Here is a 25,838-nt window from a genome sequence, read left to right as displayed (position 1 = left end):
TGATGAAGTAAAGAGAATTGTGCCTTGCTCGGGATTACAATTTGTTCCTGAAAATAAACAAATAGTAGATTCTATTAATTATTTAGAATATAAAGTAGGTATTCAGAAAATTTGACCAGAGAAAGCACAAATCAGGATGATCAATTGTAATCACTTAATGATTTTCAAAATTGCTGGGAGATATTAATTGACTAAGTCCCATAATTGGATTAACTACTCAAGAGGTAAGTAATTTAACTCAAACCTTACAAAGTGATAAGGACTTATGTGGTTCAAGAAAAATTTCTGCTGAGGCTGAGAGAAAATTGACTTTGTTAGAAATTATAGACGGCATGCATAAATCATTAGGATGAAAAAAATGGCTTGTAATTTGGTTATTTTGCCTTTTACTCATTCTCCCACTGGGATTCTTATGCAGAGAGAAGATTATATCTTAGAATTAGTATTTTTAGCATACAAACAGGGTAAAAAATTAAATACCTATGTAGAAAATTTTCTGAACTAATTCTGAAAGGAAAAATAAGACATTGTCAATTAGCAGGATTAAAACAAGCAGAAGTTGTAGTATTTTTTACTATGATTATTATGTATATAGAAACTTTCTGTTGTGGTACTAGTAGTCATACAGAATACTAATTCTAGAAATAACCTTCATCTAGCTTCCTGTATGTGTTTTCAGGTTTGAATCTGAAGCAGGTAACCAGGAATGATATTTGTATACATTTGATGTACTCAATAGGTTATGATACTCAGACCTTTGTGAGATCTGTTAAATGTAGCATTTGAAATGTTGTTTTCTATCATTCTTATATTTTTGGTTGTGAGCCTAGCCTTTAACGACTGAGCCATCTCTCCAGCCCGTTTTCTATCATTCTTAACAATAGCCTCTGAGGTCTCTGAGAAAAAAATAGGACCCCGCAAGAATAAATCCACCTGCACTATGGTAATGTTAAAAACTGGACAACACTGCCCTTTTCTGCTCCCAGGTACTTCATAAAGAGTGGATATCTTTGAATTGACTCCTGTGTTCTACCTAGCAAGGATTGCCAATGAGCTAACAAACACCCAAATATCAGCTTCAGAGTACAAACTGCTCAGGACATTCAAATTGCAGAGTTTATATGAGACTGACAGGAACATTTAACAGAACTTTGAACTCAAAAATATTTAATCCTAAGACTGCCAATTTCAACTCAGCTGGACATTTTGGAAAGCTTGGCAGAAATAGTTTCATCACTGTACATAGTTTTACTGTGTTAGAGTTAAAATCTTTCCTTTTTATTTAGACACAAATGGATAATGTTGCAGGCCAAGAGCTCTCTCTAAACAGGATTAAATAGAGTCAACCATAGGTCAAAAGGCAGAGCAAGCAACCAGTTGAGAGGGAGTGAACATACGGAAGTAGAAAAGACAACCATTGAGCTTCATGTATTTTAAGTATTTAAATATTGAGTATTTAAAACAGTGGGGAAAAGTGAAGGAGCTCTTTCCTTCTGATTCATCAGCGGAGGAAGTTCAGCTGTGTTCTTTTATTGCCTTCCTGAACTCAAAGGATTTTTTTCACCCCAGCATCTGGTTCCTGAGTCTCCTTTTGGTAAAATTGAATGTCTGGAATTTGATTTTTTAAAATTCAATTAGTCCTGGGGGAAAGTCAAGTCTCCTTTCCCTAGTCCCAATACATGTCAGAGTCTTATCTTTCTTCCAAAGAGCCCTTTTCTTCCAACCACAGCACAGTACTTAAGAGTATGTTGCCTCTGTGAATATTACCTAATGTCTCACATGGTCGCACACTGAAATGAAAATGGTTAATGGTTTAGATACCTGCAGCCAAGTCTGAAGTTCTGAATTCAAACCTTGGACCTATGAATTTTCAGAATCCAGAAGAAGTTTGAAGTCTTTTTGAGGATGGGTCCTCTATAACCTTTAACAAATACTGGTGATTCACTCCTTGAGAGAAGTTCTGAGCACAACAACATTGAGGAAGTCCCAGTGAAGTCTTCCACACAGAAGGCACTCATTACCTCACAAGTCAGAAGATGGCCTCCTATTGAATGACTGACTAGAAGCCTCCAGTGGCCTTTATATTTTCTGGGGCCAATTAAGGAGAGGCATCTAGAAATTGAGGGAGAGAGGCAGAAGGGATAAAGGGAGGGAGAGAAAGATGGAGGGAGAAAAAAGGAAGGGCCAGTGGATTCATTAGGCGGCAATTAGAGGACGTCTTACTTTGAGTTTCCATTGCTGTAAAGAGAAACCTTAACCAAGGCAATTTTTATAAAAAGAAAACATTTAATTAGGGCTGGCTTACAGTTTCAGAGGCTCAGTACATTATTGGCATGGTTGGAAGTATGGCAAAGCCCAGGCAGATACACTGCTGGAGAAGGAGCTGAGAGTTCTGTATCTTGATCCAACTAAGCATATGCCCACAGTGACATAACTTCCTTCCACAAGGCCACACCTCCTAAAAGTGCCATTCACTATGGACCAAACATATTCAAACCACCACACAGGAACAAGTACAACAAGTATTTGGAGAATTGCCCATACCAGGGCAATAGTGTGAACAAACAGGTCCTCAGTAGCAGGCAATATGCAATTGTCAATGGACAATGGAATGCTGAGTAGAAGAAAGTAAAGGAGGTTCAGAGATACAGTAGATACAGTAGAACTGATTCAGTGTTTCAAGGAATAGTCATGGGCGTTCTGATGCTGTGCATGCTCCCTTGGGATGCAAGAGAGTTGCCTGCTCAAAGCACCTATTCTAGGATTGAGCTCCATGTTAAGAAATTGTGTGGAAAAAGAAGTGCTGGCAGGTATATTTCAGAGAACCTGAGAAGAGCTCACACTAATCAAGCATACCTCTCTTACAGTCTAGGAAACTTTTCAAAGGTAGATGGAGGACAGAGGAAAGGAGGGATTATGTTCATGAGTGGAGACTAAGCTGCTCTTTGCAGACAGGGTTGGCCTTTTGCAGTTAGGTGGTGGCTCAAGAGTTCGAAATGGGGTGCAAAGCAGTGCTGTGTTCACAATGTTTTCACAGGCCCTGGGATTGTCTTGGGATCAATTTCTGGAGTATAAGAACCAGGGAAGTTTATTCAAGTCTCTGGAAGGGCAGATAAGGACTCTTTCCCACTGAGCCATCTATCTAACCCAACTCTCCCCAATCTCCAATTTCAGCTCTGTTTTGGGATGGGAAGTCACAAGGTCTTTCTATGTGTTTCTGGCTGTCCTTGAATGTGCTCCAAAGAACAAGCTATCTTCAAGCTCAGAGGCATGCCTGCTACTGCCTCCCAAATTTTTGAACTAAAAGCATGTGTCACTACATCAAGCCACTTTTGAACATATTTTGATCAAAATCTTGCATCAACATCTCTAATAAATGCTATATTTCTCAACCAAAGTTGGGATCTTGGTTTTGTTTCCTTGAACCAGTGTTCCCTGCCCCGGAGGCTAACCTCAAATTCACTATGCAGCCAAGCTTGATCTTTCACTTCAAATCCTACCTCCTGCATCTTCAGAGTACCTGGATGAAAGGTATGTGCCACTACAGCCAGGGCTTCTTCTCTTTAATTGACAAGTGTTTATTGGTCACAATATGGGACTTTGCTTTAAAATACTCTGATACTGGTGGAGTCAATGGGAAAGATGATATCAGATTGAATGTGAATGTGGGTGCCAGGACACAGGTGTGGAGGTCAGAGACAGCTTTCTAGAGTTGGTTTCTATTTACACCAGGCATCTGGCATTCTAAATCAGCTGGTTAACTGGCCTACCAACTACTTTTAATCGACTGAGCCACTCTGCCAGATGGAAATTAAAAATCGATATGAAGGGATGAATATGAGTATTCAGACATTCAATCTCTTATTTTCTACTTTTGTACCTATTTATAGGTCTCCCATAATAAATGTGAACAGAAAACAGATTAATGTATATATTGCAAACTTCTGAGTAAATATAGCCCTGTTCCTATCTTGAACTTCAGACATATTTTGAATCACCTGAAATAGGACACTGTTTGCCATCTCAAACTGTGCTTAAAAATAAAGTATATGTCTTGTTCCCTGTTGGCACAGTCAACCTGCTTACCTAAATGACACAACACCAACACCCTATGTTCCTTCTCAATGGTTCTGTGTTTCTGTAAATGGCAATACTACTCAAACACTTTTTAAAATTTTTAACATGGGAATCATCCTTGACTCCTCTCTTTTGCCATGACATTTGATCAAAAAATACATCCTTATTCTGGTCCCTTTTTACCATCTTGCTGAGAGCAGGCTTCCCTGTCATTCTACCTGAGATGTTACAAAAACTTTCTAACTGGTCTCCTGGATTCTATCTTTGTCCTCTGCACTAGTCCTCCACAAGTATCCAGAAGAGTTCATTTAAGAACATTATCTAGGGGGTATGGAGATGGTATACCAGTTAAAGGCATCTGCTGACAAATAGACAACTGGAGTTTAGTGCCTGTGTACCATGTGGAAGAAAGGCAGAACTGATTCCCTTAAATTGTCTTCTGTCCTTCACAAGCATACCATAGCACACACAATAAATACATGAATGTAATGAAAACTAATTTTGGGTGCTAACATCATGACTTAATAGTTGAATGTGCACTCTTGCAGGGGACTCAAGTTAGGATCCCAACACACACACATCACTTGGTTCACAGATGTCTCAAATTCAGGTTCAGGGGATCTGACACCCTCCTCTGGCTTCTCCAGAACCTGCAGACCCATGGACATACACACCCTCTTTACATACTTCCTGCCACATGACTAGAACCATCTTATGTCCATGAAATCCTTTTCATTTAATTGAAGAGAGACAGGGCTAAACAGTGATTTTTTTCCTTGCCACAGAGCTTTGCAATCCTAACAGACTTTCTACTTCCTCATTAGTGAAGGCAAATTTGTTATAGGATGCAGAAATGTGATTTGACATTGGCAGTTGACTTGTGTCCCAATCTAACTACTAATGCTTTTCTTTAAATGAGTAAGTGTTGTGTGTGATGGCATATATTGATAACCCAGCTGTACTCAGGAGAGAACAATGTTGCTAAGGTTTCAAATCAGCCTTGGATACAAACAAGACATCATCTCAAATAGAAAACAGCAATTCAAAATATTCAGGTGCATATGGGCTTTAAATAAGAACAAGTGTCTAAAGATCTGAAAATTGAGCTGTAGAGAAACACAGCTGTTGAACACTGAGGTTGTTAAGTTAGTTCAGTTCCACAGGTCTTCGGTTTAACACTGTTCTAACCTGGCAGCTTACAACTGTCTGTAACTCCAATTACAGAGAATCGGACATCCTCTTAGACACACATGCAGGAAAAACACCCATACACATAACATAATAATATTTTTTTAAAAAAGTGGACTTTACCTTCATGTTTATCTACCATAATCTGTAATCCTGTGTTCATGGGCATCTCGGAACAAATGCATCCCTGGAGAAATAAGAGATGGCTGTCAGCTCTGTAGGTCACACAGAAATGTGTCTACTGGCATTTGACAAGTTAATTTATTTGACACACCATGGTCCCCCAAACCTCTCTTAAGTCTAGATACAAATCTTTCATAAAAATGATTCTGGAGAGGCTAAGGAGATTGCTTAGTAAGTGATGGGCTCATCATGAAAGCATAAAGAACTCAGCCAGCATTGCATACCCCACCCAAACAAAAAAGTCAAAAGTTCGAGGTACAGGAGTAATCTGGTAATATCATCATTGGGGAAGTACAGACAGGAGGTTCTCTGGGATAATCAATCAGACAGTCTTGTTCAATAGTGAGGGACAAGTTCCTGGAGAGTATTTTCTTATCATCATCATCATCACCACCACCACCACTACTATCACCATCATCATCATTTTATCCAGCAAGCATACATTAAGTAAATAAATATAGTTTAAAAATTTTAAAGTAAAGTAAAGATCTGTAGAGATGGCTCAGTGGTTAAGAGTTTTTCCCACTCTTGTAGAGGACTCAAGATTATATCTCAGCAACCATAAAGGATAAATCACATTCATCTGTAACTGCATCTTGAAGTGGCCTGATGCCTCTGTGGGCAGTGCCATCATATGTGTCCATACCCTCCTTGCCAGACACATATGAATACATAATTAATAAAAAATAAAATGTTGCCATCGGTGGTGGCCCATATCTTTAATCCTAGCACTTGGGAAACAGAGGCAGGAAGAATTCTAGGAGGTCAAGGCCAGCCTTCTTTATGGAATGAGTTCCAAGGTAATCAGGGCTACCAAAGAAACCATATTTTGAAATACCAAAACCAACCAACCAACCAACCAAATAAAAGAGTTTAACATTTCTAAAAATATAAGACAATTGAGGAAGACACGCAACATTGACCTGTAATCTCCACAGCCTTGTCATGTATATGCCCACACTCTGAGGAACATATTCACACACACACACACACACACACACACACACACACACACACACAAATAAATTAAGTTCTTACAGGGATATCAAAAGAATAACTTATTTTCATTGCTATGGGAAGACCTCCAAATCATTATGGTCAATTTATTTGAATAGAAGAAACATCAATTCCATGAAAGTAGTGCCATGTAATATAAGCATACTTACAAGAAAGGGAATATTTGGACGTATGAAATAACAATGTTGCCCTTCTGAAACTCAGGATCCTTAGCAAGAATCTCACACAATCTAGGAATACTGTCCAAGATAATTTTCTTCACATTCTAAAAAAAGGAGAAGAGATCAAAGAATGGGACTGTTGGTAACCGGATCTTCTCTAAAAAGAAACTGACTAAGTTGTGGGTAGTTTAGTCGATGGGAATTTCCCTGATAGACTCAGGTATTTAAGCATGTAGTCTCCATATTGTGGCAAGGTGAAGCCTTGCTGGAAATAGTATGTCTTTGAGGGGGCTCTAAGGATTCACAGGCTTGTCTCACTTTCAGTTTGTTCTCCCTGCTTCATGCTTAGTTAAAGATGTTCTCTCTCACCTTCCTTCTCCTGCTGCCAGGCCTTTCTGCCATGATGAACTTTGGAAGCATGAGCCAATAGAAACTGCACATAAGTTGCTTATCATTAGGGTGTTTTTATCACAGCAATAGGATAGTAACTCATACAGGGTGAGACCCTCACATCTTCGTTACTGTTCATAAGCATGATGGCACGTGCATGCCTGCAATTTGCAACATGGAGGAGGCTAGGGTAGATAGATCAATTTCCGGGCTAGCCTGAGATATAGAGCAAAATGCTGCACCTCTAGACAAAACAAAACCAAACCCATGGGGAAAATGGTCTGCAAGGTGAAGCATCAAACAGCACTGTTCTTCAAATCCTTAGCAAACCTATCATAGAACAAGCTGCAATCTTACCTCCTTCATGTTCTTCCGAAACAGGATAGGTTGGATGTAAATTGCAGGCATTTCTCTTTTAATAATCTTTTTAATGTTATTCAATTTTATGACGTTTCCTAGCAATTGGGAACAATAATGGAAATTCATGAATCAAAGCATTATTTTAAATAATTTATTTAATTTTTAATTTTTCTAAATATATGTCTATGCAAACTTTGTGTGAAGTAACTACAGAGGCCATTAAGATCAAGGACAACTTGTGCTGCATGAGACACTGTCTCTAAAAATCAGAATATCTGGGTTTAATTCAAAGTACACACAAGGCAGCTCAGAACTGTCTATATTTACAGTTCTAGGGAATGTGACACCCTCACACAGAAATACATGCAGGCCAAACATGAATGTATATATGTTCATAAAATAAGAATAAATAAAGTATAAAAAGAAAATTCTATAAAAAGAAAAAATAGGCTATTTAAAATTAAAGAAGACAATAGGCAGTGCTGGCATGATTTTACAGTGGGTACAGACACTCACTCCCAAGAGTTGATCACTGAGATCCCCATAGACAAGGGGAGAATTGACTTCCAAGGTTCCTCTGATCTCCACTCAGGCTAAACATGTGTGATGCTCTCTCTTTCTCTCTTTATCTCTCTCTGTTTCTCTGTCTCTGTCTCTCTGTCTCTCTCTGTCTCTCTCTGTCTCTCTCTGTCTCTGTCTCTGTCTCTCTCTCTTTCTCCCTCTCTCTCTCTCTCTCTCTCTCTCTCTCTCTCTCTCTCACACACACACACACACACACACACACCAAGATGTGCTCACCATCCAATCTATCCTGTTTTTATAAAAACAAAAAACAAAACAAAAATAAAAAAAAACCCACCTCACTTTCTAATGGTTTAAGCCAAAAACTATGGGGTCATTTCTGTCACCCTATATCTCTCGTGCTATATCTAAATTTCTTGATGCCACTCTCAAATATATCAAAAATTTTCGCCACTTCTCCACACTTCATGTTACCACACAGTTTTCACTATGCAGCTCTGAGCTGCAGGCGTCTTATGGTCTGCAGTATCCCCTTGCAGTTTCTGTGACACCTAAAATCTATTCTCAACACATCAAGTACAACAGAAATGAGGACACTGGCGGGACAAGACAGACAGGCACTCATGCCCTTAATCCATAAAGTATAATCCTATAAAGTCTGTTTCCTCACTTTCTACAGTCCCTAGAAGGTGCCTGACTATAATCCCTCTTATCCCAAGAGACAAAGAAACCAGTGATAAGCTGCAGAATAAGTCCAGGGAGTTTCCAGGACAAACAGGACACTGAGCAGAATCTTACAAGGGAAATCTCTTAAAGATTATTCAAGAAAAAGAACCTTCATAGCTATTAAACCTATGTTCCTGAAGAAACCAAATGCCTGCTATTGTCCCTCTTGACAAGGACCCGAATGACCCGTGATTGAAGCTGACTATCCCCCAATTCCTTTCTTTCTAATGACAACCTTCCTCCCAGAGCTCACAGTCTTGGCTTTTGTTTCAGACACCAATGGAAGACTCTGCATGAACATCTAGTGTCACGAATAGAAAGATCTGTCATTTCATTTTTAATTTTAGCTACATGTATTATTATTTATTCATTTTCCCATGTAGCATTGACTTAGAACTTGTCATGTAGATCAAGTAGTTTTCAAACTTTTAGACATCCTCTAGCCTCTGCCTCCTGAGTGCTGGGGAATTACTTTCCCAAACTAGCTCTGCAAAGGCACTGGCTAACACAATGGACTGAGAACCACTCTTTATAAATGTAACATAGGTACTTTTTGCTACCCAACTCCTTTCAAGTTCCCTGTCCAAGTCCAAGTCCTTACACTAGTCTTAAAGGCCCCAACATATGTGTCTACATTCCCCCCCTTTTTTTTTTTTGCTTCCCCTGCTCCTGCTACAAATAACTGCACTCTGATATTCCAAGCTCAGGGTCTTTGCATTTGCTGCTCCTTTGACCACATGTCCATATGGCATCTTCCCTTGTCCAGTTCAGTTCTTCTCAATTGTTACTCTCTGGGTGAATCCAGTCCTAACTTTGCTTTCTCCAAGCACAAGCTCACACCTCATGCTCTATCTTCTTCCAGGCTTTTATGCCTGTTTTTAGTGCATGCATCACCATCTGACAGGTTTCCCTATTTGTTTTACACTTTGCTTCATCACTGGAAGGTATGTTCCAGGAGGACAAAGAATTCTGTCTGCTTCACACCCCAGTGTAGTGTGTGCTGGGAAGTAACTGCATGAAGGACAGGCAGGGGCCTGGTAGATCTCTATTCATGTATAAAGGAACAAATGCCTGAGTGAACTGCACAGCTTTGCTGGGGCAGGCTGACCTGACTGGTAGATGCTGCAGGCTGATGCCACAGCTGCTAGGATTTTGACAGACAGCATAAACCCCAGCAGTGTGCAGCTTTCCTGAGAACTGACCAGAGGCACATGAATGCCCTTACACTGGTGCTGAGCAGCCCCCAAATCTCAAATTCTTTCCTTTACAATACTTGCTTTTCAGAATTGAACCAAGTTGGTGAAAGTGCCCTGTGGCCATCTACTCCTCACTCACCTAACTTATACCAGATCACCAGAGTTAGTGGACCTGATTCCGATGGTGGATCCAGACTCTTCAGCTCCAAGGCATCACAACGGCAGGAGAGAAGGCAGATTGCTAGGAGCCACAGGGATTGAGGTAACTCCATTTTAGCTCAGTCAGTCAACAAGCTCCTGTGTCCCCAGGTGGTAATCAAGTTGCCCTACTTGGGCCCAAGTGATCTCACATCTTCTGGGCATCATAACCTGAGCGTTCCCTGCAGTCAATCACTTGCTGACGTGTATTTATTTTGAGCTTACAACACAGTAGAAGCTTCTCTTCTGTCCTTTAACATACCTTATGTAATGCTCTCCTTTTATATGTAAGGATACTGAGGTGACAATTTTAGTCCCTCTTCTCTCAACTGTGTTTAACAGAGAAGAGCTGTCTGTTCTTTAGCAATTGTCTCAATTCCTTGGGAATGATTTTTGTTCTGTGTAGTTTTTAGGCTCACCTAATTGCCTGCTGCTGCTGCCACCCCTGTTGCTGGCATTGGGGTTACCACAGTAGCATATGAGATGGGGACCCTGGTTATATTTCTGGTATGGACAGTCCAAACTTCTCTGTTTTCCTTTTGAGAGCTGTAACACTTCCATTTTTCCCTGCCTGATCAAAACACAAGGAAACTATTTGACCTGATTCCACAGAGGAAGACACATTTTCAAATAGAAGAACTCAAATTTTGCCCCCATACTCATAGCCCCCTTATTCCAAGTAATCATTACCATAAGGGTTGCTTCATTGGCATCATTTGGACTCTTTTTAAAAAAGAGCTCCTGTTATTTCACTCCAGACAAGCATGTGTTCCTTGAGGCCCTGCACATCTGCTCAATCTGGGTCTCACGTATTCTAGAAACCTCAGATGACCAAGAGGTGATTAACTGGCCCCCAAGATGAAATCTAAACTCAACAGTTCCTTCGTCTATCTCTGTGTCTCTTTGTCTCTGTGTCTCTGTGTCTCTGTCTCTCTCTATATAGCACCCACTATCACTCTCCCCCTCTCTCCCTCTGCCCCATTCTAACTCGTCCACCCCTTCTTATCTATCTCTGTCTTTGTCTCTGTCTCTTTCTGGGTCTCTCTGTCTCTCCCTGTGTACCTGTCTCTGTCTCTCTGTGTGCATTTCTGTCCCTGTGTCTCCGTGTCTTTGTCTCTGTCTCCGTCTCTGTCTCTCTCTGTCTGTCTCTGTCTCTGTCTCTGTCTCTGTCTCTCTCTCTCTCTCTCTCTCTCTCTCTCTCTCTCTGTGCCCCCCTCCCCCACTTCTTTGTGGTTATAAGTGACCTGAAACTGGCCATGTAGACAGGCTGGCCTCAAATTAACAGAGACCCACCTGCCTCATCCCCCTGAGTGCTCAGAACACAACCACACCTGGCTTCTTCTCATTTGATACTTTAAAACACAGTATATTTTGGCTACTTCTCAGTCTAAGAACTGGTCTTCTTGTCTTTAGCCTAACACTGAATCTTTTGTGCTCCCTACAACTGGCAACCATTTCCTTTGACTACTTACCTCTGAGTAGCAACCCACTGCACCAGCCTGCAACTCTTCATTGACTGTACCAGCTGTTTATCTCTCACAGAGCTTTGAAAGCCGAGTGTTCCTCCTCAGTGTTTCCACAAGATTTTTAGTCAGACAAATTACCCACCATTCTCTGACTGATGGGTCTGTCTACCCAACCTAAAAGTCCATAACTTTCCCTACTCTCCAATCTTCCAGGATACTCTCTCAAATGAAAAGCCATTTCACAGGGCATGGTCTATCTTTGATTTCCACGAGGACCTTCAACTTCCCCCAATTTTCACTCCTTGTTCTCTCTGCAGCCCAGATCTCCTGGCTATCTCCCTTTTACATTTCATTCACTGTACTGTAAAATTCCCATCCCCACCTGCCTCACAGCTGTCAAGTACATGGAACCTTTCAACAGTTATCTGGAATCAGCTCCATTTTCCCTCTAATACACTTGCTGCCCATACTGTCCTCTCCTCTGAATCCCTACTTTGCATCTCATCTTGCTTCTAAAGCCTTCCTTCAAAGCCTTTCTGAAAAGTCTAGTCTCAGTTTCATGTGGTGGCATATACCTTTAATCTCAGCATTTGTGAAGCAGTGGCAGGTGAATTTCTGAGTTCCAGGCTAGCATGGTCTACATAATGAATACCAGGAGAGCCAGAACTACATAGTGAGACAAACAAACAAAGAGTTGGGCATTGTGGCCCAGGTCTATAATCCATAGCTTCATAGAGAATTCTAGGACAACCTTGGCTACTAAGACCTATTGGATATCTCTCTCAATCCCCCTCTACATTATCTCTTAGACAGAGGCTTCAAGTAAACCTGGAACTTGGTAACTTGATTTGCCTGTCTAGGCAGCAAATGCCACAGATCGCCTTGTCTTTTCCTCCTTTGCACTAGGATCAAAGGTTTATATCTATAGATCTGTACATGTGGGCATCCAGCTTAGGGTCTCGTGTTTATGCAGCAAGCACTTTAATAACAAAACTGTCTCCCTAGTCCCCAACTTAACTTGTTTTCTGTTTTTACTTCATTTTAAAAGTGATTTATTTATTTGAAGTAAATTTGATTTGAATATTTGACAAATATTTCAATAGTTGCTTATTCAAAATGATTTATTTTTGAAATAAAATGCTTATTCTGGGTACCAGGGCACATGCGTGGAGGTCAAAGACAACATTCTGGAGTTGGTCTCTCCTTCCACTAAGAATCTGACAGTGTAAGTCAGCTGGTTGGTTTGCAAACCAACCACTTTTAATCCACTTAGCAATATTTCCAGATCAAAATTAATAAACATTAACAAGGTACAAAAACAGGTACAGAGATATTCACTCTATCTCTGCCTTTGTAAGTATGCTTTTCCCATAAGGAAGGCTAAAGTAAACAGGATTAATTTATTTACTGATGGTTTCTGAGGCCATTCTGTTCTTTCCCCATCCTGAACCTCAGACAGGTTTCTCCTGAAATATGGCTGTATTTGTTTGCCAGGTCAAACAATGCGATTACAAATGACGCCTTCATCCTTTCCTTCACATGATAGTCAAACTGTCTGCCTTAACAAACCAAAGTATACACCCACAGTTCCTCCCCAGTGACTCCCTTTGTCTGTAAATGACAATATTATTCAACAAGTTGATGAAACTTATAACTTTTAAATCATCCTTAACTCCTATATTTCCCCAGCACATTCCATCCTCAAATACATCTTGACTCTAACTCAGCCCTCTCACCACTTTGCTGAGAGCAGCCTTCTCTGTTATTCTACCATGGACTGTTACAAAGGTCTTGTCACTAGTCTCCTTGATTCTGTCCTTGTACTCTGCCCTTGCCATTCATAAGTATCTAGAGGAGTTTATTTAAGAACAATACCAGGGGTGTGGAGATGGTACAGCAGACAAAGTCACTGAGTAACAACCCAGATATTCAGTCCCTGAGTACCATATGGAAGAAAGATAGAACTGACTCCTTTATACTTCCCTCTGACCTTTACAAGCACACCATGGCACATGTATGACCATACACAATAAATATGTAAATGTAACATTAGTTTTAGTGGTTGGAGAGAGGCTTAGTAGTTGAGTATGCACTGCTCTTGCAGAGGACTCAAATTAGAATCCATTTAACACCCACGTCAGTTGGTTCACAGATGCTTGTTCTCCCTATTCAGGGGATCTGACACTCATTCTGTGATTTCTGGAATGTTCAGACATGCACACTCCCCATCCCTCACATACTCTTCAACTACTACCTGCCATAGGTCTTCAATAATCTCCTGTCAATTAAGTTTGAAAGTCAAGTAGCCAACTATTGATTCACCTGTATCACAGAGTTTTGCAATGAGAAGAAACTTCCTACTTCCTTATTAGTGATGACAAGTTGGATATAGGATGCAGAAATGGGATTAGCCCAAGGCAGTTGACTAAAAATTAAACTATTAATGTTTTTCTTTAAATGAGTGGATTCTAGGTACCATTGCACATTGCAATCTAGTCACACTCAGGATGGAGGGGTGTTGCTAGAATTTGAAGGCAGCATGGGATACAAATCAAGATTTATCTCAATAATGAAACAGAAATTCAAAATACAAGGTGGATCCATAGTAGATCAATCCTGCCTTTAGAAGCATTACAGGTGTGGCTGCCTTGATTTATGTGTGTCAATAGGTTACAAGAGGAAAGAGGCTATGTCTATACTCAGTGTTTTGACCTGTGAACATCTGAATGATTAGGAACCTAACATTCCCTGAAAAAGGCCGTGCTGAGATGACTACCAGTCTGCCATCTAGTAGGCTGGGATAGGTCCTCAGGACAGGAAGAGAGTTTCACACTATTGTGACCTCAGGCCTTGGACAGAAGGGTGCCAGATACAGATGACCTTCATATGGAGCATCTTGGCTGGGCTTTGGTGAGGAACAAAACCAGGATGACTGCCAGTCCAGGGCCGGGGACCCCAGAACGTGAGCTAGCCTGAGATGACCACCAGCCCTGTGCTGCACAGGCCTGAGTGTATAGACCACATCCAAGATAGCCTTTTCCAAGATAGCCATAATGCTGGAGTGGGGCATATAGCACTTCCAAAATCACTGCTGAGATGACAACAAACACTCTGAGATTCTACTAAAAGGAGCAAGTAAGTGGTGGACAAATGGTAGAGAAAGAGAAAGAGGAGGATGTGGGCCCAATGGAGAGAGGTAGAACTAGAGACTCAAGAGCAGTGATGTGAGAAGACATTGATTTCACCTGGGACAGTGGTGGGGTCCTGGCCTATGCTACTACCCAGGGAAATGTTGATGTTTGAGAGTTATGTAGAAATGGCCACATCCATTACCTGGACATTGTCAGAGAGCTGGCTCTTAGGGCATGATAGCAGGAGACTGAACTTGCTTCTACCCAACTATAATACTCTAAGAGCAGGTCCAGCACACTGCAAGAGTTGTAGGTTTGCTGACCCAAAATATATGAGCATGAAGACCTGGCCCTTTCACTCATCTCCAGTGCTGTGGTGTGGCTGAGGTAGAGATCCCCTCCCACCACCTTGTCCCTCACCACCTGTGCCAGGTGAGAGACCTGGCCTCAAGGTCATTAGAGCAGGAGAGCAGTTCTTTCCCTTTACCTACATCACTATGAGGGAGAGTGGGTCCTCCACCCCACCTGGCAGCACAAAAGAACTGTCACTGGATGTTGGTGTTTCAGGTGACTGGACTGAAGGTTTAGGGTTCAGTATAGGTGGCACTGCTCTTGTTTGCTGTGCAGTAGATCACACAAGAGAAAGACACCCTTCTCCCCTTCCTTGTCCCTCACCATCTATGGTAAGTGGGAGAGCTTGCACCAGATTCATGAGAATGGGAGAATCAGGCATGCCCCACACTGTCAGCAATACCTGGGAGAGCAGGCCTTACACCTCTCCTGGGCAACAGGATAGAGCTGGCCATAGTTGAGGAGGTTACAGGTGAGTCGTCCTGCCCACCAGAGAGCTGGTAAACTGGAATGATGATTAGTTTAAATACTTCGCAGGCTCAGGTTCTGGGCTTTGAATTGGCACACTCCAATGTCTACTCCAACCATGAATTTCTGGAGTGGATGAAAAGACCAGTCATACAGACCCCAAACCACAGAATCTTCATGATACAAGGCAAAAACAGGATATCCAAGAGCAGTTCCAGTGAAAGTCAAGTACTGATAGAGTGTCAGAAGCCATATACCTCGAGAACCATAACAAGAAGTCATTGCAATGAGTATTTGCAATTAAATAAGTGTGGTCAAAAGTATACACTGTGGAACAAACTGCGACACACTACAGCTTCCACAAGGGGATTTTTTTTTCTCTATTTGGGGTGAGGTTTCAAGTGTGGAATGCAAGTATGAGGAGAGGAGAGAAGAATGGGATTGAGCTGCATGATGTAAGTGAGATTCCTAGAGAACCAATAAAAAGTTTAAAAAGTAAGAAAGAAATGAGCACAGTGTGGATAAAGAAGTGAATATTGGGCCTGGAGAGAAGGCTTAGTAGTTGGGACCTGAGGTTAACTCAGGTAAGTTTCATGGGCCTTCAGTTTGACTCCTAGCATTGTCTTGGCAGTTCACAGCCCTCTGTAAGTCCAGTTCCAGAGAATCAAATATTACCTTAAACATGCAAGCAGGAGAAACACACATACATATAAAATAATAAAAAGAGATTATTAAAAGGGCAAAAGTTATCATAATACATTTCTATCTATAACCATGATCACCTATTTCATGGGCAGTATATGGCAACAAAAATAACAAGAACTAAAAATCATAAAATTGTAAAGTTTCTGTAAGGCAAAGGACACTGTCAATAGGACAAAATGGCAACCAACAGATTGGGAAAAGATCCTTACCAATCCTACATCTGATAGAGGGCAAATATCCAATATATACAAAGAACTCAAGAAATTAGTCTCCAGACAATCAAATAATCCTATTAAAGAATGGGGTACAGAGCTAAACAAAGAATTCTCAACTGAGGAATACCGAATGTCTGAGAAGCACTTAAAGAAATGTTCAACATCTTTAGTCATAAGGGAAATGCAAATCAAAACAACCCTGAGATTCCACCGCACACCAGTCAGAATGGCTAAGATCAAAAACTCAGGTGACAGTAGATGCTGGTGAGGATGTGGAGAAATAGGAACACTCCTCCATTGTTGGTGGGATTGCAAGCTGGTTCAACCACTCTGGAAATCAGTCTGGTTGTTCCTCAGAAAATTGGACATAGTATTATCTGAGGACCCAGTTATACCACTCCTGGGCATACACTCAAAAGGTGCTCCAACATATAACAAGGGCACATCATCCACTATGTTCATAGCAGTCTCATTTATGATAGCCAGAAGCTGGAAAGAACCCAGATGTCCTTCAACAGAGGAATGGATACAGAAAAGGTGGTACATTCACACAATGGAGTACTACTCAGCTATTAAAAACAATGGCAACATGAAATTCTTAGGCAAATTGATGGAACTGAATAACCCAGTGAGGTAACCCAGACACAAAAGAACATGCATGGTATGCACTCACTGATAAGTTTTGGATATTAGCCCAAAAGCTTGGAATACCTAAGAAAAAATTCACAGATCATGTGAAGCTCAAGAAGAAGGAAGAACAAAATGTGGATGCTTCATTCCTTCTTAGAAGGGAGAACAAAATACACACAAGATGAAATACAGGGACAAGAGTAGAGCAGAGGCTGAAGAAAAGGTCATTCAGAGACTGCCCCACCTGGGGATCCATCTCATATGTAGCCACCAAACCCCATCACTATTGCTGATGCCAAGAAGTGCTTGCTGACAGGAGACAGATATGGGTGAACCCTGAGAGGCTCTGCCAGAGTCCTACTGATACAGATGAGGATCGATGTAGCTACCCATTGGACTGAGCAAGGGGACCACAATGGAGGAGTTAGGGAAAAGATCGAAGGAGTTGAAAGGGTTTGCAACACCATAGGAAGAACAACAATATCAACCAACAAGACCCCAGCAGAGTTCCCAGGGACTAAACCACCAAAAACTGAGTACACATGGAGGGAATCATTGACTCCAGACCCATATATATCAGCAGATAGCATTGTCCAGCATCAACAGGAGGAAATGCCCTTGGTCCTGTGAAGGCTTGTTTCCCAATCGTAGGGGAATGCCAGGACGTTGAGGTTGGAGTGGGTGTGTTGGAATGGGAGCATCCTCATAGAAGCAAGGAGAGAGGGGACGGGATATGAGACAGGGGGGGGCTGAGGGGAGGGAAGGAGGAGCATGAGGGAGGGGGGAAGGGGTTAACATTTGAAATGTAAGTACATAAAATATCCAAGAAAAACAAAATTAAAAAAATAAAATAAATGTCTACTGTAAGAAAAAATCAAAATGAACAAATAAAATCATAGAAAAGAAAAGGAGGGGGTTGGGGATTTAGCTCAGTGGTAGAGCGCTTGCCTAGGAAGCACAAGGCCCTGGGTTCGGTCCCCAGCTCCGGAAAAAAAAAAAAAAAAAGAAAGAAAGAAAATGAGAAAAGATGGGAAAATGTATCTTTAAGAAGACATGAAATGGCTAACAGACAAGGTTCTTACCCATACCCAGACAAATTTTAAGGATATGGTGAAATAGAAACATTTGTGCCCTGTTAGTGGAAATGTAACAATGCAACCCTTGTGAAAAAGTAAGGTAGTGCCAAAAAATTAGCATGCAATTATCAAATAATTTACCAGCTCTACTACTAACTTTAAACTTTTTTAAAATTTTTTATTTATCTAATGTATATTCCAGATGGTTGTGAGCCACCATGTGGTTGCTGGGAATTGAACTCAGAACCTCTGGAAGAACAATTAGTGCTCTTAACCACTGAGCCATCTCTCCAGCCCTACTACTAACTTTATACCCAAGAAAAATTAAAAGATAATCTAGGTAGAACCACACAAAATATTTTGGTAATGTTATTTATACAAGAAGGTAAAATCAAATCTAAGTGAAATGTACATTACTGAATAAATAACCTGTTGAATTCATTCCATGGAATACTATTCACCCATAAGAGGAATGAAGTGCTGATATATAGAACATACCCCTCAAAGTATGTTTAGTAAAATAACCCTACACAGAAGACATAAATTATAAGATCCTTTAAAAATGTTTGTCCTGAATAAAACACACAACAATAAAACTATGTTGCAGGTTATCAGAAGTAAGAGGAGAGGGAAGTAAACAATAACTTAACTCATATGGAAGGAGAGTTTCCTGAGTGCTGACAAGCTCTGAAACTGTATAGAAGTCATAGTTGGCCCAGCTTGTGAACGAGCTCAATACTACTGAATTGTACACAAACACGTTCAACCTGATGACACATGAATTTCACCTCAACAATAACAGTCAAAAGGACACTTCTTACTCAGCTCTATCAGATGTTAACAACCTTCAGGGAGCTGGAGAGCAGCCCCTCTGATGCAGTTCTTATCCACTATGCATTAGGCACTGCTTAGGATCCCAGGTCTTTGTAAACTAGGCAAGGTGTACACACATGTGGTCCCATGACTTGCAAGGCAAAGAGAGGATTAGAAATTCAAGATAATTCTATGTAGTTAGCAAAAGAAAAGGGGGTGGGGAGATGTGGTTATACAAATCTGTAATGTCACCATTGGGAACTAAATCAGGAGAATTGCCAGGACCAGGATAAGGTACATGAAACACCTGAGGCACATACAAACAAAGGCTAAAGATGAAAAGTAAATGCACCTGCTTTTTGGATCCTGACAGAGTGAGCTGTGATGCTTCCCAAACAACTGGAGCTTACAGAGCCTACACTGTAAATGGCCAGCTTTATGAATGACAAATGCTGGTATGTGAGTCAGTGCTTAACCAATAATACATTGCCCCTCTCGGTCTGCTTAAACAAATACACAAAGAGCAAAATGATGGAAAGCCAGGGAGCATCTCCCTCTTTTTTTTTTTTTTAATTTTATTCTTCTTGGATATTTTATGTACTTATGTTTCAAATGTTATCCCCTTTCCCCCCTCTCCCATACTCCTTCCCCTCTCTTCCTGCTTCTGTGAGGAGGCTCCCACTCCTACCCACCCACTCCCACATCAACACACTGGCATTCCCCTACATTGGGGAAATGAGCCTTCACAGGACCAAGGGCTTCTCTTCCTAATGATGCTGGACAATGCCATCCTCTGATACATATGGGACTGGAGCCATGAGTCTCTCCATGTGAACTCATTGGTTGGTGGTTTAGTTCCTGGGAGCTCTGGTAGGGTCTGGTTGGGTGTTCAAATAACCCTATTAAAAATTAGGGTACAGAGCTAGACAGAGAATTCTCAACTGAGGAATTTTCAATGACTGAGAAGCACTTAAAGAAATGTTCAACATCCTTAATCATCAGGGAAATGCAAATTAAAACAACCTTGAGATTCCACCTCACAAGTATCAGAATGGCTAAGATCAAAAACGCAGGTTACAGCAGATGCTGGTGAGGATGTGGAGAAAGAGGTACACTGCAACTGGTAAAACCAGTTTGGAAATCAATCTAGCAGAATTATTTACAATACTTATTTCCAGAAGCTGAAAACAACCCAGATGTCCCTCATCAGAAAAACAGATACAGAAAATGTGGCCCATTTACACAATAGAGTAATACTCAGATATTAAAAAGAACAACGTCATGAAATTTGCAGGCAAGTGGATGGAACTAGAAAATATTATCCTGAGTGAGGTAACCCAGACACAAAAGAACACACATGGTATGTACTCACTGATAAGTGGATATTGGCCCCAAAGCTCAGAATACCCATTACAACTCTCAGACCATCGGAGCTTAGGAAGAAGACCAGAGTGTGGATGCTTCAGTCTTGCATTGAGGGGAGAACAGGATGATCTCAGTAGGTGGAGGGAGGGAGACCTGGGAAAGAAAGAGGAGAGGGAGGAAATAAGGGGGACAGTACCAGATACTGGAGGAGATGGTAGAGAGCTACAGAGGGTCAGAAAATCAAATAAAAATATGTAGCAGTGTAGGATGAGGAACTGGCAATAGTCACTGGAGGGTTGCAGACACCAGGAAAACAAGAAGCTCCTAGGATCCAACCGGGATAACTTTAGCTGAAATGTGAAGCTAAGGATAGATAGAAGCTGTAGAGACCATATCCTGTGGATAGGCACAAACCCCAGTTGAGGGATGAGGCCACCCACTCATCTCAAAGTTTTTAACCCAGAAATGTTCCTGTCCAAAGGAAATACAGGGACAAAAAATGGAGTAGAGACTGAAGGAAGGACCATCCTGGACCACCCAACCCGAGGATCCATCCTGTAGACACCAAACCCCTACACTGCTGCTGTTGCCTAGAGGCCCTTGCTGACAGAAACTTGGTCTGGCTGTTCCTTGGGAGGTTCAGCCAGCAACTGCCCAATGCAGATGTGGATGCTTGGAGCCAACCATCAGACTGAGCTCAGGGACTCCAGCTGGGAAACTGGCAGAAGGTCTGGAGGAGCAGATGAGGATTGAAACCCCATAGGAAAAACAATGCTGGCTGGCCAGACCACCCAGTGCTTCCAGGGACTAGACCACCAACCAAGGAGTGTGCAGGGAGGGGGCCATGGCTCTAAATACATATGTAGTAGAGGATGGCCTTGTCTGACATCAGTGGGATAGAAGGCCCTTGGTCCTGTGGGGGTTTGATGCCCCACCATAGGGGGATGCTGGAGCAGTGGGACAGAAAAAGTGTAGGTGGCTAGGGGAGCACCCTCATAGAGGCAAAGAGGGAGAGGAAAACTGTGGGATGGGCATTTGTGGAGGGGTAACTGGGGAAGTGGGATATCATTTGAGATGTAATTGAATGGAATGATTTAAAAAATGAAGGAATGTTTTTTTAGTAAAAGAATATTTCCAATAATTAATCATGAGAAAATGCCAGTAGCTATCTCTGTTGACAAGCTGCATAGATTTCATATAATCAAAGGTAATACTGTTCCTCAGTCTTTTTCTTTCTAATGACAAGTTCTCTATAGAGCTCACAGCCATAGTTTTGGTTTTAGGAATGACTAGAAGTGCCTGTGTGACTAATGTCATGAGTAGAATGATCCTCACATTTCATTTTAATTATAACTAAATAAATGTCTTATTGGAATATCTTTGTTGGTATATGGTGGTTACAATATAAAGGAGGAAATTTTAATGAAAATAGCTCTAATGGTGATGAAAAATATAATTTTAGAAATTATAATGACAATAGCAATCAAATTATGGACCCATGAATGGAGGAAATTATGATGAAAACTCTGAGGCAATCTGTATGGTGGTAGTTGTGGATCTGGTGATGGCAGTGATGGATATGGTAGCAGATGAGGCAGGAACAGGCTATAGTTCTTAGCAGAAGAGAGAGAATGAGGGGCTGTCAGGAAAGCTGTAGGTTACTTTGAGACAGTCTTCCCAATGCATTAGAGGAACTGTTAGAATCTGCCACAGAAAAAAACAATGATCCACAGTCAGAAAAGTTACTGCATCTTAAACAGAAAAGCCTTCTTCAGGACAGTCACAGCCATGGTTTGAAAAAAAAAGGAAGAAATACAGCTATGGATTAATGTAACATGTTATCAATTAGATATACATTCCTGTTGTAGATTTGTCCTTTTTCTTTTCATTACATCAAGTTGCTCTGTAAATTATGGTAATGACACCCAGAATAAAAATTATGAAGTTTACTAATTTAAACTTTTTAGAGGTTTACAGTATTAAAACATTTGAGAATCACTGACTCTTGGAATCCATGCACCCCATTCTTTCAGTGAGCCTGAGCTCTGGAAAAGCTCCATCAACACCACTTTCTTTCAGCCCAACAAGCTGAACAGATAAGACCTCCCTCAGCCAAAATCAAGAATGTTCCTAGTCTCTTTATGGAATATGTTTATGGGTTAACAAGTTTTATTTTGAAACTAGGATGGCTTCATTTCAAAACTGTAGTTTTTAAGGTTCAAACCTAACAGGGATTGATAGTCAATAAACTTGAAGGTGATCAAATTCTTTAATATGTTCAGAAACGTATTTTTAAGTCATGCTAAATACTGATGCAATTAATTTCAAGATTAAAGCTTTATTTAGTCTCCCGTTTTATGTTTATAAGGTACAGTTTAGAGCAAATAGGTACAAACAGAAAAGGGTGCTTAAATTAGATAAGGGCTAAGTAAGTACTAGCCATCAAACCAGTCAGATTAAATGTGCTGAATATCACATTTAATATATTTAAACTTACCATGACAGAGACTCCTGAATCCTAATAGTGACCCTACAGCTGAAGACCTTGGGATAATGATGAAGGACACCACTGGAATTATGGTATGATAACCACTAGGAATAATTGCCCCAATGCCTCATCTGCTGCCAGAGCCTGGCCTAAACTATGAACACAAAGGAAAACTGGAGAATTGACTGCCACATGTTGTTTAAGTTAAGGTAAGATCTTAGCCTATGAAAGAATATGGAAAGTTACAGAAAAGTGATCTAAAAATATTTGAGGTTGGTAAATACCAATTATAAATGTTGAAGAATCTAAAAAGATATTTAAAATTGGATGGCCTAATAAACATATTAAAACATATAAATGCAAGTTGTAAAATACATAAAATGTATAAAAATGGTTGTGTGTGTGTGTGTGTGTGTGTGTGTGTGTGTGTGTGTGTGTGTGTGTGTGTGTGTCTAGTCAGGCAGACTCCAACAGGTTCCAAACTGACAGTTTAGAAGAATAGACCTAAGTTTCTGTTTCCTAGAACTGGAGAAGTCTTGACAATTCAGTTTTTGGAAACACTATAGTCTCCATGGGTAGCCAATGAGGAACTACCTCATACTCTGGACTGAGGGAAAAACAGAAGAGTCAGAAAGAATCAGCAACAGTTTCTAGGCTCCTCCTGTAAGTTCTCTAGAGCTCCAGCCATTCCCAGAGACATCTATACCACTGAAAAATAGAGCTAGTCAGTCAGGATAAAGGTCACCTACTACTCCCTGGAATTCCCTTAATTAGCTTTAAATTCATCCTTTGAAGCTCACATCTCTGTCTTCCATCCTGATGAATGTTAGACCTCTGTATGTTGAATTTATGCAGAATAAAATGCTTTTTGCTGTTGCATGTTATTTGAGTCTGGGAAATCATTCTTCTCTGAATGACAGACCTTTACAACTGGGGATTCCTCCAGAATTCCTTGGAGACCCAAATAGTTGAGGGTTGTTCTAATTAAATTGTTAAGTCTTGGCACCCAGTTAACTTGTCCATCTCTGTGTTTCGGCTTCAGGTCTAATCTGGAGGCTAAGAGGGACAAAACAGACACATATTTTGTCCTCTAGTCAGGGGCCACAGAGTACACTCCTGACCTCCTACTAGAAGCTGGAGAACTTGATAGTTCTCATCTGATTTCTGAACTGGCTGTGGTTTTTGGGGCTTCCTATGCTTCCCTTGGTTTGGTTGGTATGGAATTACTTATTTCCTTTGTTTGTTGGATGTAATTATCCACCTTGGGTTGGAGTTTTCCTTCCAGTATTTTCTATAGGCCTGGATTTGTGGCTAAATATCATTTGAATTTTGATTTGCCTTGAAGTATCTTGTTTTCTCCATCAATGTTGATTGAGAGTTGTGCTAGATATAGTAGGTTAAATTGGTCTCTGTGGATTTTTTTTAGAGGTTTCAAGATATCTGTTTTGCCCTTCTAGATTTTAGAGTTTCTGTTGAGAAGTCAGGTACCATTCTGATAGGTTTACCTTTTTCCCTTGCTGCTGTCTTATTTTGTAGATTTTGTATTTTAATTATTATGTGGTTGGAGAATTCTATTTTCGGGTCCAGTCTAATTGGTGATCTATATGCTTCTTATATGTTTACAAGCATCTTGTTTTAGGTTGGGAAAGTTTTCTTCTATGATTGTATTTAAAATATTTTATGTGCCTCAGAGCTGGGACTCTTCACCATCTTCTATTCCAATTATTCTTAGGTTATATCTTTTCATGGTATCCCAAATTTCCTGTAGGCCTTGTGTCAGGAATTTTTTAGATTTAACACTTTCTTTGACTGATGTATCAATTTTTTTGTATTATATAATCTATGCTTGAGATTCTCTCTTCTGTCTCCTAGATTCTGTTGGTGATGCTTGCATCTGTTGTTCCTGTTCTTTTCCCTGGGTCTTCCATTTTCAGGATTCATTCAATTTGTGTTTTCTTTATTGCTTCTATTTCTACTTTAAGCTCTTGCACAATTTTATTTATTTCCTTCACCTATTTAATGATATTTTTCTGTACATCTTTAAGGAATTTGTTTGTCTCCTCATTAAAGACCTCTACCTGTTTAATTGTATTTTCCTGTATTTCTTTCAGGGATTTATTCATTTCATCTTTAAAGGCCTCTATCATCTTTATAAGATTGGAGTTAAGGTAATTCTCTTGTGCTTCAGTTCTTTTAGGATATCCAGGGGTTGCTGTGGTAGGGTATATGTGATCTGAAGGTGTCATATTGCACTGTATTTTGTGGATTGTGTTTTTCCAGAAGCAGTTGGCCATCTGGAAGGCCTTGGTTCCTGGATGTTGCTGTTGTAGTAGGTATTGGGAAAACAGTTAACCTCGATGGTTCTGGTGTAGCAAGCCTTTGATGGGTTTTCTTGGGCTATATGTTTCCAGATCTGTGTGTCTGTGTTGTTCAGGATCTGAAGGTTCAGTGGGCAGAGAGGTGGCAACAAAGTGAGTAAACCTGGACCCAGGGTGACTGGAGATCCCCCTGGAATAGCATATTGCGAATGGCAGTTTGGAATGTTCCAGAGGACTCAGCAAGCAGCAAAACCAAGTTCAGAAACCCTGAAGGAAAAGTCAAAATACTTTTTAATCACTGAAGAAATTTTGTGCCTATACATGGAAAGCTTGACTGTGTAACATTAGCATGATTCTTCTGTTCTTTTGTGTATGTATGCTCATAGTTTTGTGAGCTTCAGTTTAATGTTAGGCATAGTTCATGTGAAGAAGAGCACAAAATAGCAAGTGATTACATGCCATAAAAATATATTGCATTTAAAAATTTTAATTCTTTACCTTGAGATAAAGAATTAAAGTATGACATCCCTGGCCCAAGAGGAAACTGTATACGGCCTCTGGGTTCCCGTAGAGGAGGGCCCAGGAGCAGTAGGTCTGCTGCTTCTGAGACACCACCAGAACCTGAAGAGACCGACCGGATAAACAGTTGTCTGCACCCAAATCCAGTGGGAGGGAGAGCTAAACCTTCAGAGAGGCAGACACGCCTGGGAAACCAGAAGAGACTGCACTCTGCACACATCTCTGACGCCAGAGGAAAACACCAAATGCCATCTGGAACCCTGGTGCACGGAAGC

At 40.7% G+C, this 25,838-nt stretch overlaps 1 non-coding gene across 1 annotated transcript; it reads left to right on the top strand.

Annotated features, from left to right (window-relative positions):
- The first annotated feature begins 14,099 nt into the window (after positions 1-14,099).
- LOC116884082 lies at positions 14,100-14,230 on the top strand. Its single transcript, XR_004385826.1, has one exon. It is a non-coding gene; the product is annotated as a small nucleolar RNA SNORA17 (small nucleolar RNA).
- Positions 14,231-25,838: the final 11,608 nt, after the last annotated feature.

The sequence above is a fragment of the Rattus rattus genome, chromosome 14 (assembly GCF_011064425.1).
Source record: "Rattus rattus isolate New Zealand chromosome 14, Rrattus_CSIRO_v1, whole genome shotgun sequence".
In the NCBI taxonomy this organism is placed as follows: domain Eukaryota; kingdom Metazoa; phylum Chordata; class Mammalia; order Rodentia; family Muridae; genus Rattus; species Rattus rattus.
Note: the sequence above shows the minus strand (reverse complement) of the source record. Positions and strands in the feature narration are given on the sequence as shown.